The sequence below is a fragment of the Pituophis catenifer genome, unplaced genomic scaffold (assembly GCF_029215685.1).
Source record: "Pituophis catenifer annectens isolate HBS135680 unplaced genomic scaffold, rPitCat1.0.hap2 SCAF_6, whole genome shotgun sequence".
Classification (NCBI taxonomy): Eukaryota; Metazoa; Chordata; class Lepidosauria; order Squamata; family Colubridae; genus Pituophis; species Pituophis catenifer.
This window is the reverse complement of record NW_027256886.1, coordinates 30,467,761-30,485,426: the sequence shown is the minus strand read 5'-3', so window position 1 is coordinate 30,485,426 and position 17,666 is coordinate 30,467,761.

Below are 17,666 nucleotides of genomic sequence, written 5' to 3'. Positions count from 1 at the left end.
CTAAGCTGGGCTTTGAAAGGATGAATAGCACAATTAAAGAAGGTGAAAGGGAGCAACTCATCAGTTTCTTTTGAATATATTGATGTTTTGTGCCTGGTGGAAGCCATTTAGTGAATGAGCAAGTTCCCATGGCAGCTATTTTCTTCTATGGGTCCACTGGTCTCAAGTAATTGGGTTTTATACGTATCAAAAGTTAACAACTTTTTTTCTATTGAGAAGGAACAGATTCACTTGTTATTAACACATTGTGACACATATACTGGTGTTGACATTATTGGAGAATAGCAGTGTTAGGCAAAAAAATATAGGATTCTGGTAGCACCTTTTTCTAACATATTTTATTAAAAGATACAGGTTTTCATGAACTTCAGCTCATTTCATCGGATGCAGAGTGTCTAAACCAGAGGTCTTCAAACTTGGCAGCTTTAAGCTACGCTGGCTGGAGAATTCTGGGAGCTGAAGTCCACAAGTCTTAAAGCTGCCAAGTTTGAAGACCTCTGGTCTAGACAGATCTAGGATTTGAACTGAAATGGGATGGGAGGGTATAATGAGATGGAAAGAAAAAGGAAGGGACAGAAATGTTGGTTATGCAGATACAGGTGATCTCTGATGCAAATTACTGTACATCTGCTGGGGTAAGGCTGATGAAACTGTGATTAAAGAAAAAAACAGGGCCAAAAGAAACTCTGATGAGCACTTCTTCCCTATGCAATGAATTGTTATGGAAGATGCATGTGGTTATTAACTGGAAGTCTAAACTGAAGATTTACAGAATGTATGAAAAATTAAGCTGAGAAAGTCATACATTCCTAAAACTGAAGATTGCTAACTCATATGGTTGTTGCTTTGGTTGTTAGATTAACAGTACTGTACCATTTTTCTTGGCAAAGAATTACTTACATCCTTTGATTGACATCTCAAAAGTGTAGGAAAATCAAAACAAGTTAATTACAGTACTTGTTTTAGAGTACTGTAATTAAAATTGAATTAATGGGATATAATTAAATTATAAACACATGTATATGTGCTTATACATCCAATGTATTTGACAATTTATTATTCTATTACTATAAAAGTAAATCAAGTGACAACTTTTGGAGTGTCTCTTCAGGCTGCACACAAGACTTTTAGATGGTACCTGGCTCTGCATTTCCATTGCCTTGAGGTGGTCCCTTAAAAAACAACCATAGAATCAATAGAAAAAGAAATTAGTCAATGGACAAATAAATCAATTCTGGACAAGTCCCTGCAGTTGTCTTGACAAGGTTTTCAAGAAGTAACTTTCATTGTCTTTTTCCTAGGCCTGAGAGAAAGTGACTAGCCAAAGGTCAACCAGATGGCTTTGCGCCAAAGGTGGAACTAGAACTCACAGTCTCCCAGCCAGTCTGATGCCATAACTACCTTTGGTATTACACCAAATTGGCTTTCAGTTCAGTTACCTAAAGTTCATTTTTACATTTTAAGCTATAGAAATATTATTCTTTACCTATTCATTGATAAATCTTTATTATTGTTCCTTTTTTCCTTTCTGTTTATAACAAAAATGTAATTAGGTTTTGTTTTAAAATGAAATTAAGTATGTTTTAATTTTGCAGATGATTTCATAGTTTGTGAACTCCAAAAGTGGCAATTGTGCCCTTAAAAAAACCCACTTTTGATGAAATAGTCTTGGAATCCTCCATAAAATACTAAATAAGAGCTGGAGGCCACATCCAAACTGCTCATTGCCCACCCCTCTCCTACAGTCCCAGAGTATTCCTTTACCTATTCCTGAATTGCCCAAATAATAGGAGTGCCATTCACCACTAGCAATGCTTAAATGCTCAAAAAATTTGTCCGTGGTTTGTAACCAAAACGTACACTACTGGTAGACCTAATTAAAAAGCTGCTCAGTTCCAATCTTCCACACCTCTCAAATAGTCAGGGAGAGAAGGTAGTATAACTCCAGTCCTAAATACCAGCTTTGGGATAGGACAAAAGGTACCATATAGTGACCGGTTCACTTTCACTGATGCCACAGGGCAAATGATAAATGAAAACTGGCATTACCCAATTGCCCCATTCATACATTGCTATATCAGGGATAATGAGCATTTAGACAACAGGAACCCCAGTTCATTCCTTCCAGAACTGGTCTACAAAAAGTGTTTATCATGGCCTGTTCATTTAGGCCCTAAATGAAAGGATTGTACTGCACAATTTTAGGGTAGAATGAAATATATATCTATCATCTGTCTGTCTGTCTGTCTGTCTGTCTGTCTGTCTATCTATCTATTTTTTATTTTTTTATTTATTTATTTTTCATCAAGCATAAGATAACGGATATAAGTATAAACATGATTATGAAATACAGTAAATGGGGACAAATAAATGGGGACAATAGGACAGGGACGGTAGGTACATAGGTGCGCTTATGCATGCCCCTTACAGACTTCTTAGGAATGGGGTGAGGTCAACAGTAGACAGTCTAAGGTTAAAGTTAAGTGGGTTTGGGGAGAGTCAGGTAGTGCATTCCAGGCATTGACCATTCTGTTGCTGAAGTCGTATTTTCTGCAATCGAGTTTGGAGTAGTTTACCTTAAGTCTGTATCTATTGCGTGCTTGTGTATTATTGCGGTTGAAGCTGAAGTAGTCATTGACATGTAGGACATTGTAGCAGATAATTTTGTGTACTACGCTCAGGTCAGACCGAAGGCGATGTAGTTCTAAATTTTCTAATCCCCAAATTTCAAGCCTGGTGGCATAAATTATTCTGTTGTGAGCAGAGGAGTGGAGGGTTGTGTTAATGTCCGATATGCAGTGCAGGTTCCAGACAGATGAGCTGTTTTCGAGAATTGGTCTAGGAAAGGTTTTGTATGCCCTAGTTTTAAATACAAAATTACCAGAGAAGAAGCTTCTCAACATTAGGTTAGCAACTCTTAATGCCTTTTTGGCAATGCTGTTAATCTATCTATCTATCTATCACTGAATATGGAACAGTGGCCTTCTATTCTATTGAAATCATTAATATATCCTGTGTGCTCTTTAGGGCTAAGGTGAGTGACTCATAGTCCTTAGTTCTCTGCAATTAGTCATTTGTGAAGAAAACATCTTCACAGTTAATAATTGGTTGCAATGTTTAGCACATTTAGTAAAACAACAGAGATGGAAAAAACCAGTTATTTTCACTTCATAAACTGGCTGAGAGACCATGAGAAATTTCAGCCTAAAGGAATGTTTTCCCAAGAAGCTGGAAGCTTTCAAAGACCATCGCTGACTATGAAAATATTTTTTAAAAAACAGTGCAGTTATTGCTACTCTGATTCAAGTGTGGGTGTGTAATTGCCTAAAAAATTGTAGCCTCCAGAATATTATGCAACAGCAGATTTCTGACTTTGAATTGTTATAACATCCAAATTTTATTTTAGAGAACATTGGTTTTTTCACGCATAATTTACCCATATAGGTAACTACAATATTATTGCTTTGATTAAAGAGACAGGTAGAATTATGGAAAGAACAAGATGGGAAGACTTGAATTGAACAATAGAAGAGTCCATTAGTGACTCCTTTAGGATTGTTCAATTGTAATTGTGCCAATGAGAATAGGCTTTAAAGTATCTGTACATCAGCTCAAAAGTGGGTACTTGACGCTGTAAGTTTATGATCGATAAATTGCTCTTAGCTTGCTTTTCAAAAGAAAGGCTTGAAACATAATTGATAAGATGAATTGGCCAGGAATGAATCTTCATATGCAAAGATATCTTGATCATCAAGCTGTAAAAATCTTTCTATTTTAAATCTTGCTTCCATAGCAGCACAATTGCTGTGATCTTTTCAGCTTGTACATAAGATTGATGATAGAAAAATCATTACAGAAAAATATTACAAATGGTGGAATTTAGATAATCTGCTGTTCTCCCAACTCTTTTGAGTGTAGCCTTTGGGCTGCTACCAAATTTTAATTTTACCATTGTGAAGTAATTGAACATATGGGGACAGTTATCTATTTAATTTAATTAACATTTAAATTAAATCAAATTTAAATATGGACCCTCCCATTTCTTTGTCCTCACTTGACCAATTTCTTTGCGTTGAAACCCAGCATCTTGAAGTGATTGCCCTTGATTTGTACAAGATTGAACTTTCCTTTTTTGCATATATGAATACATTAGGCAAGGGAAACTTTTATTTATTTTCTCTTCTCACCTTCCATAAAGGAACTTAAAGTGGCGTTGATAGTGTTCCTCCATCCCAGTTTTCCCACTGCAAAACTCTCTGAGGTAAATTGGGCTGAGAAGAGAACTAGTGCAAAGTCACTCAATGAACTTCTGTGGCTGAGATTAGACCAGTATCCCTGATGTGGTGCCTATTTAACACCTTAACCACTACACCACACTTGCTTTCTATAGCTTCCTATGATGGTGTAAGTTAGAAGGTAAACATGCTGTCTATTCAGAGTGCTAGTGATAGATGCTGAGAATCTGCTACGTGCTTTTGTTATAAGTACTATATTTTTCGGAATATAAGACACACTTTTTCCCCGCTAAAAGAGGTGGAAAATTTGGGTGCGTCTTATACTCCGAATGTAGCTTTTTCGAAGCTTTTTTTCAACCCTAACGAGGCGCTAATGAGTGAAGCAATCTTCCGTGCTTTTCTCATTGCTTCTCTCTCCAAAGATCAGCTGTGCTTTAGAAGCTGTTCTTTATCCCCAAGTAGGGGATAAAAAGCACACATGCACGCTCAAAACCAGTGAACTAATGTGCTGAAGTTGACCAGACTAAGGATGCTAGCCAGATGAATACCTGGTAGGCAGATTTTTTTTCCTATTTTCCTCCCCAAAAACTAAGTTGCAACTTATACTCCAGTGCGTTTTATACTCTGAAAAATACAGTAAATGTATAGCAAAGAAGTAGACACAGATCCATCTTTTCCATCATCACTGGATGGATTGTGTTGCTTCTGGTAGGAAAAGAGAGGACCATATTATCATGATTGCCATCAAGAAATTCTGTCTGGTGTAAGAAATGAAACATAGATCAACAGTGACCAAGTTTAACTTTGTTTTGTAAAATAGGGAAGTTAGAGGTCTGAGATACAAATTTAAGTGACATAGTAAGTCCCCATATATGTGGGATCAGACTAAAGCTGTATGAATACAGCCAGATGATTCTATGATTCTGTGTAGTGGAAAGCCCATAAGGAAGAACAAATATAGCAGCACTTTCCCTATTTGCTTATATTCTCTTGAGAAAGGTCTACATTCAATTCCTAACCCTGAAGTTCCTTGGAATTATTTTCAATATCTCTTACACCAACATATTTTATAAGGTTATGGTGAATTTAAGAAGGCCATAAGTTATTTTTGATAGTACCCTGTTTCCTCCAAAATAAGACATCTCCTGATAATAAGCCCAATCAGGCTTTTGAGCGCATGGTAATAAAGCCAAGCGCTTATTTTAGGGTTCAAAAAAATATAGGATAGGGTCTTATTTTCAGGGAAACAGGGTAGTAGTAGGAAAAGGCAAGGATAATTATGAATAAAATATATTCATAGTGAATGGTAGATGGGCATGTAAATGGTGTCTTGAATAATGAGGTGGACAAAGATAAATGCAATATTTAAACTTTAGCTTAAAGATTATTTAATAACAAAAAGATGCATACATAATTATTTAGTATGTAGAAGGCTTAAAGATGTTGACTTGCTTTAGGACAGAATTTTGCCAATATAAGCAGAAAATGCTCTTTATACTTTTTAAGTATGAACATCTGTTTACTAACATAATAATCTGGTATTTGTTAAAAAAAATAATCTATGACTTCTCTGTTCTCTGCCCTAGTGACAATCTTTGATATATTTCCTTTATATGGCAAATATATACATCTTTCTCCTAATTCAACATTACATTTCCAGTAGTCATGCTTATATCATAATGCGTTCTTTGGCCCTAAATTGCCAGAATCTAAATTGTCAGGATCTTTAGCTAGATAGCTGTTTGATCTTTGTTAAGTGTATAGATAATGTGTCTATGCATACATTCCCACAGAGACAAACATGTACCAGTCCACATATGCAGTACCAAAATACCCACAAAATATACTGCTAAAGTGTAGCAGGGCCATGGGTGATTTTCAGTAATGTGATTTGGAGAGATTGGGAGGAAGGGCAGATAACAGTGAAAACAGAAACACTAAATATCATGAAGTCCAAATGCAAAAATGTGTTTGTACCCCAAAATGTGAAAAAATGTTCAACTGTCCCCATCCAGGACTTGCTTTCCCCTCAGCATAATTACCAAAACATTTCGTCCATTTTTTTAAAAAAATATGTCTAGGCAATAAATTTTCTGACTCCCATATTTATCTGTTTGTCTTACTTTCCATCCATCCATTTCAGGGGTTAACAATCTTTTCCTTGGTTTCTGTGAATGGTTGCCCATTATTTATGAATCTGAATTTATCATCCATATACATTTTCAGTTCAGTGAGTCTGAAGTTGCATATGTTCCCTCCATACTGTGGAGTCTGAAGTTCCCTCCATACTGTGGATCTCTTCCATTTTACTGAATTGCCAAAAGAGCCAAGATTCTTAGGAAAGTAGAAATTTTTCAGCTTCATCTCATACTGCCATTAAAAAAAAACTAATTTAAATGGCTTTCCAGATAGTGGAAGTCCCAGAAAATGAATTTTCTGTACTGCATATCCTACTGCTCCATTCAATTGTGGTAGTATATTAATATATCTATAAAATAAATAAACTGCTTATATACATATAAGATTATAAACCATAATAATGGAAGGGAGGGAGGAAAGAAGGAAGGAAGGAAGGAAGGAAGGAAGGAAGGAAGGAAGGAAGGAAGGAAGGAAGGAAGGAAGGAAGGAAGGAAGGAAGGCTTGAAATAGAGTGATGGGAAAAATGATTACTACACAGCAAAATTTAGCCATTTATCATTTGCAGTATAAAATATATGATATTTACATGATTGAATCTGATAGAAAGAATGTAATATATTATTTATACCTAATCCAAGTCCATGAGTTCCTTGACGTGAAAGGGAAAAAGCAGATATCATCACAGTATTGTCTAGACAACCAAAGCTGTGGCTTCAACATGATACCATCCCATTGGAATTTTTCAGCCCTGCATAGTGAGTCACTGAGATCTTAGTTGTTTCTGTCCTGAAATTTGATCACATCACAATTGTTAATTGTTCACATTTGCCATATGCTGTTACTTAGTATGAAAGTTCACTGACTAATGATGTTTACAGTTTAATCCTACCTCAAAAATCAATTCAGAAAAGCTGCCAGTTTGCTGACAAGATTAAAGTAGAACAAAGAGCTGCTATTAGCACCACCACATAATGCAGGTTCAAAATCAAATCCCCTTTGAGTTTGGAATCCATTCCAATGAGAATTTTGTTTTTAAATTTGCCTCCTGAATTCAATTTCACACAAAAGTGGGCAACTGAACTGTCTGAATTTCTTCTTAGGAAGGGGAAATTCTCCAGAAAGACTAGGGGGTGATATGATAGCAGTCTTCCAATATTTGAAGGGCCACAAAGAAGGAGTCAATCTATTCTCCAAAGCACCTGAAGGCAGGACAAGAAGCAATGGATGGATACTTATCAAGGAGAGAAGCAACCTAGAACTAAGGAGAAATTTTCTGACACTTAGAAGAATTGATCAGTGAGATGACTTGCCTCCAGAAGTTCTGGGTGCTCCAACACTGGACATTTTTAAGAATAGATTGAACAACCATTTGTTGGAAATGGTATAGAGCTGTGATGGTGAACCTATGGTACACATGCCCAAAGTGGCACATGAAGCCATGTCACCCGGCACGCACAGCCTTGCCTGTTTGTCTTCCAGGTTTCTGGTGTATTTGCACGTGCAATGATCAGCTGTCCTTCGCCTGCGCAGCAGTGCCAAAAATCAGTATGTGCATGCACGCTGGCCAGGTGATTTTCAGATGCGCATGTGCGCCAGAACCCGGAAGTTCAGCTTTTCCAGAGCGCGATCCCTTCACGCATGCTGCAGTGCCAAAAACAGGCCAGCACATGTGCACCTGCCAGCTGATCATCTGGCGCAGACACATGCTAGAATCCAGAAGTTCAGCTTTTCCAGGGCGCAGCCCCGAAGATCGCACACACGTGCGATGCTTACGCATAACCTTTTCAGAACTCGGTGCTGAAAAGGTTCACCACCACTGGTATAGAGTTTCCTGTTTGAGCTGGGCTTAGACTAGAAGACCTCAAAGATCCTTTCCAACTGTTATTCTGTTATTCCAAGGGCAGCATTTTTCCTTAGAAGGAAAAATAGTGCTACTACTTCCTTCCAGATTCTTTCCCGGGTATCCACTGGAACCATGGAACAGTAAGACTGAGGGAGACAAGATCTTCAATTAAAGGCAGGCCATTCACACAGATCCTATGGCCACCTCATAACTCAATAAGGATACAAAGTTGATACTCCAGTTGTGAGAAATTCTCATAAATTATTTTTCATCAAATTTAATGATATGCTGATTCTATAGCAGAATTCCTAATAGAGGCTTCAAGCAAAGTTTTATCTAATTTGAAGAGAATCTGTAATAATTCATTGAGTTTGAACACAACACCATTATGATGGTGAGTTATTAATTATTAATCTCCAGTTCAATTACTCTTTTAAAAACCCTTAAAGCAAATAAAAAACCATAAATAGGCAAGAATATTTTAACTAGTATTGGGAATTGGCAAGCGTAATTAATAGAAAGCCAGGACTTTTATCAGCTGACCTCAACACTTACAAGGAAAGAAATTACATAAGTGAGGCTGAGATGTTATGGGCAAATCAAATACATTAAAGGTAGTAGAAGTTTTTTAGAAGGTAAGACTAATCATACCACATCTCCAGATAAATCCAGCCTGGGTGACTTTATAGTCAGGATATGCTAAAAGGGCCAGTGGCACATACCATGTTTTCCCGAAAATAAGACCCTGACTTATATTTTTTTGAACCCTGAAATAAGTGCTGGGCCTTATTGCCATGCGCTCAAAAGCCTGATTGGGCTTATTATCAGGGGTTTCTTATTTTGGGGGAAATAGGGTAGGTAGGAAAATTGAGGGGGAAAATGTTTTTTCTGTTCTTGGCCTCTCTCCCACCCCAGCGTTAGGCATGCTACTTGTAACACTGAAGCAAAAAAAATTAAAAAATTAATTAAAAAATTAAAAAAATAAAATAAAAGGGAGGGATAAAATGAAAAAGATTTCAGAATGTTCAGATTCAAACTCTCTTAATACAATGATGCATATGGGGCAAACTTAGGAACCTACCTTACCAGCAAAATTGCAGTCCAGATATTTGTCATGTCTTTCCATGGATGTATTCATACATCCTGCAATGCTAAAACATAGTATGTTTGATACAGAGCATGAACACAGCCATTTAATTAAGGTAATTTTAAAGCCATACGCCCTACTACAGTATTTTGATGAAATGACACTCTGGTATAATAGTTATAAAAATACAATATTGGGAGAAAACAATCTTGCACAAAAACATATTCACTGTGAATAAATTGCTGTGTGGTGCTCCACGTTTGTTAAACCATTTTAATTCAATTAGATGGAAAGGAAATTGGTGGAAAGGGTAGGAAGACGTAATTTGGAAAATCAGGTAGCAGAGCCAAGTAGGAAGGGTTTGAATGCTGGAGAGATGTGCATCATTGATGAAAAAAAAGCTACCGTATTTTCCAGAGTATAAGACGCACCTACCTTTTTTGGTGAGGAAAATAAGAAAAAGATATCTGCCTCTGCCTCTGCCTCCCAGCAATTTTGCCTCATTGCAGCAAATAGCCTGCTTTACTTTCATTTTCGTTTTCAGCATAGCTTGATTAGCACAAGAAAAAAAAAATCTGCTCCCAGCAATTTACCTCCTTGCAGCAAGCAGCAGAGGCCCATGCAAAACAGCTGAGAGCAAAACAGCTGAGAGTCAGGAGGCTGATCCAATCAACTGTGCTAATTAGGCTGTGCTGAAGCTGAAACAAGCTGTTTCTTCTTGCTGCTTGCTGTGAGGAGGTAAACTGCTGGGAGGCAGAGGCCAAAGGGTGGGGGCCAGTGGGTGGGTGGGGCTACATTCGGTGTATAAGACACACCTAAATTTTCACCCCCTTTTAAGAGGGAAAAAGGTGTGTCTTATACTCTGAAAAATACAGTACCTTCTCCAAACCACATTAACTCCAAAAGAAATTATAAAGCACCTTTTTTTATTACCCTTGGGCAACTGGACAAAATTATAGCTTTGAAGCTCTGTCTGTGAAAAGAACTCCATAGCTGTATTATGTAAACTGCTTGTATGTTCACATTTTATAGCATCTTAATATTTTATCCCAAATTTTAAAGAAAAAATAGATTATGTAGAGGAGAACCTGTGTCACTCCTTATAGCTATACTACAACAATGAAGGCAAGTAAGAAGCAGCTTTTCCCAGTAAATTCTCCCCTGGGGATTGGTTTATATCTTCAATCCTGCCCAGCTAGCAAGCTATATGTTGGAAAAGGCTGAAAACTACACAATTTATTTTATGGATCTCAGATTTGGATTTTTCATTGAAAAATTAAATTTTTCAGGAAAAAGATGCAGGGAGGGATTGGGGTGAGATACTTTCTATTTACAGATTTTCCCATGAAGTAGAACAATGTCAAAGACGCTATATATAAAACAAAACATGGAATAAGAGACCAAGGAAAAGAGAGGGGGGGAGGGAGGGGGAGGGGAGAGGGAGAGGGAGAGAACAGGACAAGACAGATTAATATATCTGGCAGGTTGTAAAGATGATAAAATGTTTCCAGATTTTCTACTAGGCAAAAAGCCACTGTGTCTGCTTAACTGTGATGCAGTTCAGTAGCAGTAGATCAAGCTGGATTGGTCTGTAATTGTGGTCAGACAGTTTCCCATTGTGAAATTGTATGATGCAAGCTGCTGATTCAGAGCTGCGTGTAACCACAGCCAAGAAACTTTGCTCTTTTTTTGCCTTGGTTGTCCTAGCAAGACCAAAGAGTAAATATCTTAAGAAACTGATCTCAAACAGACACAGGAAAGAGGAGGGGTTTTGTTATTACAAAGAAATAGCAATCTGGAGATGCATAAAAAGGGATGGAATAATTGAGTAAATCAGCAATTCTCTTGACTGAGTATTATTACAAAACTGGTCAGATCTCCTCTAGAGAGCATTATAGCATATGTACCATTTATCCATTGGAGAAGAAGTGGTCACATATATGTTTAAAACAAAAGTGGCAATCCTTGGGGCATAGTATTGTCCCTGCCAATCAGAATATCCCTTCTGAGTATTTGAGCCAAACTCTATTGCAGGAACTGGGTTAAGTTTAAGGCACACATCATCTCCCTCCAAAGGGCTAATTTTTCCCATTCAGGAGGAGCTGAACAATTCAGACTTAAGACCTGCAAAACCTTTTTTCCCCCTTCATGACACTGTTAATCAAGTCCCAGCAATTGATGGAAGAGGCCAATAAAATTGCCCTCTTTAAAAAAAGAATGCATTATCCAGTAACAAAAAGTTTGTCCAACTGTGACATGATAAATTATGCATATGTACAAATCTCTTAACATAAGGTTCTGATGGATAAGACAAAGTCCAGGTAGAGTAGCTACCAGATGAAATTAGAAAGCTGATCAAACAGGAAGCTGATAAACTGAACTGAAGGACCATGGACATTTTCTGCTTCTGCTCCTGAGAGAAATTGGAATTGGAATGGGGAGCCCTACAGTTAGGGCAGAAATAGATCATCTAAAACCTATGTGAATATTCCTGGATAATTTCTGGACCCAGAATCCCTTTTATGTAAACTGTTTTGCTGGGTGGTTTCTTGCTATTTTGAGGTAGGAAATTAATCATACTAATGCTGTAAGACTTAAAATAGGTTTAGCATGCCCCTTAAATAAACATAAGAAAACAAAATGATATTTTTTCAGTATTCAGCCATACCCATTTGCATGATCCAAACTTTCCATTAATATGGCTTCTGGGGGAAAAAATTAAGAACAGTCCATGGCCACCAAAAGATTTCTCAAGGCTACATAAACAAGAAGATGACTGTGCTTTCTTGAAATGATTAAGTTGGAATATTGCTATTTTGAAATAAGCAAACTCAGAAAAAGAAATTTTGGGATTTATTTCTGGGGAAAAAGATGGATCCTATGCCTTGATTTTGCCCCAGGCTCAGCTGAAATTGAGTAGTTTAGAAGTATTTTCCTGGACCTTCTTCTGATACAGAGTTTTGCAGTTTGCCAACTGTGTCCAAGAGGAGGTGGATGGGGCACATGCTATCTCATATTAAGCTTGTACTGTTTTTACAGCACAAAGGGAATATTTTTTTATAAAATACATTTCTAAATTGGATTTTGTTCACTGGGAACTGAAATTCAACAGCCAAACACCTTCTACTGAAATTTTCTTCAATGTTTTCTGTACATTGGGGATATTGACATAGAAACTCTGGCAAGTGTGTATGTGTCTAGTGATGTTATGTTTTTATTTTAGCAGTTTTTTTTAAATGAAGTTCTCTGTTTTTATGTTGTTCACTGCCCAGAGTTTCTTGAAGAGATGGTTGCCTCATACAGGTAGTCCTTGACTTACAATCACATGGTACTAGAATTTCCATTGCTAAGCCAGATAGTTGTTAAATGAGTTGTGCCCAATTTTACAATCCTTTTTGTCTTAAATTTTACAATCTTTAAAGGGGCTTCCTCCATGACTTCCTCTGTGACTGTCTGGAAGGGTCACAAATGCTAATCACACGATGTCAGGATGCTGCAATTATCATAAATACATAAAAGTAAAGGTTAAGGTTAAGGTTCCCCTCGCACATATGTGCTAGTTGTTCCTGACACTAAGAGGCGGTGCTTATCTCCATTTCAAAGCCGAAGAGCCAGCGCTGTCTGAAGACATCTCCATGGTCATGTGGCCGGCATAACTAAATGCCAGAGATGCAGGGAATGTTACCTTCCCATCAAAGGTGGTCCCTATTTTCCTACTTGCATTTTTACATGCTTTCGAACTGCTAGATTGGCAGAAGCTAGGACAAGTAATGGGAACTCACCCCATTATGTGGCACTAGGGATTTGAACCACTGAACTGCCGACCTTCGATTGACAAGCTCAGCATCTTAGTCACTGAGCCACCGTATGTATGTATGTGTGTGTGTGTGTGTGTGTGTGTGTGTATACATACACATACACATATACATACAGACACACACACACATATATGCAATACACACACATATGTGTATATGTGTATATATATGTATATATATATATAGGCCAATTATCTGAATTTTGATCATGCAACCATGGGAATGCTGCAGTGATCATAAATGCAAGGACCACTCATAAGTCATTTTTTTCAGTGTATCGTAACTTATAACAGTTGCTAAACAAATGGCTATAAGCTGAAAACTCTCTGCTATATATTATATTAATAAATGTAAACATTTGTAATGACAGATTAAGTGGATTCAGATGAAGGTGTATTTTATAACAGAACAGTTTGGCCCCTAAGAAAGAACATTTCCTTTTAATAAGCAGCTGGAAATTTATTTGTTTGTATCCTTTTATTATTTTTACAAATAACTCAAGGCAGCTGGCATATTCAGCATACTTTCTTCTTCCTATTTTACCCATAACAACCACCTTGTGAAGTGGGTTGGGGTGAGAGAGACTGACTGGCCCAAAGTCACCCAGCTGGCTTTCATGGCTAAGGCAAGACTTAAACTCACAGTCTCCCTTTTTTTTTAGCCTGATGCCTTAACCACTACACTAAACTGGCTCTTTTTAATATTTTATTAAATCTTTGTGTCAATTTATAATAAGGCATGATTTATCATTTTGGCTAGAACTTTCTTCATCTACAGAAAAACCGTTATGAAATTTTCTTGGAACAGTATAGAAATGGTTTATCATTTCTTTCTTCAGTCCTGGGATTTCCTATCTCAGTAATAATCACCAATTGATTGCTTTAAAAAACTGATTGCCTATAAAGCACTTCTCAAATTAATGTGTTAGCTTTAAACAGACAAGGATTGAATAGGCTGAACTATGCCTGAAATTGAGTTTGACTTTTATCACTACCCTAAAACCCATCTGACACCAATATGACCTGCTGTATATACTTCCATCACTCTTCCCCTTCTCCCCCCTTAAAACAATTTCCAGACAATCTCTGGTTGAAGCACTGAATCTGTTCTCTGGTCACTCTGCTTCGTGACTGGGATTTGAACATTATCTTCAACATAGTGTCATTGATTGCTTCTTAATCCCAGTATATCTTGGGTGAGGCATAAATGCATTTCATAATCTTAGACTTAAATGAACCCCTTTTCAGATGGAATCCAGTACTTGCTCTCTGAGATGAAATTACAGAATTGCTGGCTGCAACGTCTGGCATAGCTATAGTGCTCAAACTTTTTCATACCGATTTGTGACCAATTATTGCCCTAATACAGGGTAGTTTTCTAGTATAGGTTATGGATTTTTGAGATAATTTATTTAGATGTATTCAAATGTTACTGCTGCATCAACTCATTTCCTCAAAATAAAATGAACTGGTTTTATTTGATGTGCTACATGAAGAGATACTGAGAAGTCTTTATTATGCATTACAAAATGAATAAGTAAAGGGCATACCTTAGTGGTGGAATAGATCCATTGCAAGCAGAGGGTTCCAGATAAAATCTTTTTTTCTCTTGGTGAGACAGAAAATATCTTGCCTCTAATCTAGGAGAGTCACTGTTAGATAGCAACTGAATTCAAACTGTCAATGAACTATTGCTAAAATAACCAGAACTTAACACTATTCCATAGATTTATAAAATTATTAATTTGGAAGGAGCCATTTAAATTTTTGAGTCCAATCTCCTGCTCACTGAAAAATACAAATCAAAGTATCATGGGCAGATGATTGTCTAGCCTCTTTTTAATAAAGGGGAGATCATCAACTCTCTGGTCAATCAATTCTATCATTGAACTGCGCTTAAAAGTACCCCTCAACTTACAATCATAATTGTACCTGGAATTTTGGTCATCATTGTGGTCATTAAGCGAGATGCTCACATGGTCAACTCATTCAATGACCACAATCTCAGCTCTTCTAGTTTCAGTTATTAAGTGATTGTACAAGCGGATGGCGCAAAAGAGCTTTTGCAAGATGAGAGGGTGGGGGACGATGACAGGAAGTTGCCCTCCGTGCTCAGAAAGGAACTGCTTCACTGGGCTGCAGAAGCTTGGATATTCATAATGCAAGGTGAAATCAACCTGACAGGCAGCCCTTCCGCTCCAAAGACACTGGTTGAAAATGTCTGTGCCAAAAGACAAGCAGGATTTTGGCATGGGAGCTTGCAACAAGGGATTGGCCAGCTTGCTCCAAATGCCCCTTTCTGCAAGTGCCCTGTGCCAAATTCCTGCTTGAGTTTTGGCCAGGATTTTGTCAGCCAGCCTCTTTGAGAGCAACAGGGCTGCCTGGGAGGGGTGGAAACTCCACATGACATGAAATCAATCTGGTAAGCAGCCCCTCTGGATGGGTGAAAAAGGTCTATTCTAAAATGGATTCTCATGGATCTTTTTCAGCCAGGCCCCAAGACCAGAAGGAGTCCTTTCATCTTTCCTTTCCTTTCAAATGGCGATCACATGATTTCAGGCCACTTGGCAAACACTGTTAAAGTGAACAGGTTGCTAAGAGCCCAGATGTAATCCAGTGACCATGGCGGGGTGGGAGGGGAGGTTGCAACAGCCATAATTTTGGGCGTCCCTTCATTCAGTGCTTTTGTAAATTCAAATGGTCACTAAACAAATGGATCCTAAGCAAAGACAGCCATACTGCTATGAAGTATTTTCTAATATTCAATCAAAACCTGTGTCCTTGCATCTTAAATCAATTATTTTGTATTCTATATTCTGAATCAAAAAAGAAAGGGTCTTGAAACATTCTTTCATGTATTTGAAGACTGGTATCCTATATTCCCTCAAACACCTTCCACAAGGATCTTCCTATATCTAGCTCCTGCAATTTCTCTTCACATGACTTAGGTTTTTTTTTAAAATCATCTTTGTTGCTTTTCTCAGTGTGAGAAGTTAAACCTTGCTTTTTTGGGGGGGGGGTAGTCTCCAATTTTATGTCTATGGAGATTGTCAATCAATCAGGACATAGTTGTCCCAAAGGTACTTTCTCTAAAGGCAACTGGACTTTGTTTTTCCATGAAGACGTTTCGCTTCCCATCCAAGAAGCTTCAGTCCGAACTTGGTGAATTTCATTTTTATTAGAATACCTACATGACATAAAAATCCACCTGCCAATCTCTTGTATGTTGTATGTTTCTTAGCTCTTTAGTCAAGACAGAAACTAACAGCTTATTTCGTTGGTAATGAATGTAAAAGGATATGATGGTGAAGAAATTATAGTTGTTCTTTTTAGCAGGGAGGGCAGAAAGCAGAAAAGTAAATATTTCAAGCACATTTTAATTCTGGAGCTAAGAGGTGGTGTGAGATAAACAGTTCAGGAATGCTTGTAATGTACAAAAGAACAGACCAATCTAAGAACTTTTCTCCCTATTGAGTTAAAGTGCTTTCCATTGCCTTTGACCCCATACATTACCATCTCCCTTGTCAATTCCTGTATTAGTGCTATCGCCTCCATTTTGAATCACTGCTGAAGGATATATTTGATTGTGCCATTTGTGCCATTCATTTAACACAAAGGTACTGGTCTGGATTTGCTGCCATTCCTTTGTACTACATCAAAAACATCTATACACATATCCTTAGTATCTTGCTTCTATATTTGCAACCATTTCCAGAACGTCAGAATCTCACAATACTTGAGATTCTGTCAGAATCTCACAATACTTTAAGAGTAACAAATCTGCAATGTAAACTTCTTGAGAAGTGGAGCTCTTGCCTCACAATCAGGAGGTTATGAGTTCAATCCTAGGTAGAGGCATATGTAGCGTCTCCTGCTTGGGTAGGGGGTTGGACTCGAAGACCTGCAAGGTCCCTTCCAACTCTGTTAATCTGTTAAACTTGTAATGTAAATTTGTAATGTAAACAATCCAAGCATTCTTGCATTGTTGGCAAACTGATTAACTTTACATGTTATATATTCGTTCTATAGAAAATCCATGGAAGATAATACCTGAATTTTCAATACAGTATAATGTATTTCACTTCTGCATGTTAGACTTTATTCTTGAAGTGCCTATTATCATAGGTAGCTGTCTTAGAGGAAAAAATATCTTCGGAGACTAAAACATTAAAATATCAATATTTTTTGGTGTTGGTGATGGCATGTTTATCCCTACCAGAATAGTAAAGTAAAATTTCAAATTAAAATTTATTATGACCAAATATCAACCAGAGATAAACAAAATAAAATAAACCCTTGATTTAATGGACCTTGGTTTAGTGAATATCAGCTCTAACATTCCAATTCTGTATGTGCATAAAACAGCCATTCATCATTTTAGAAGTATAAAGTCCCATTGGAATTTAGCACTATTCCACTTCAGCAAATAGCCCTTCCTTATATTAATCCTTTAAATCAAACATTTACTATTTATGAACTGCTGATATTGTGAAATCTGCTATTTCATGTTGCAATAATATTGGCAATAGAGACAGAGTTGGTATC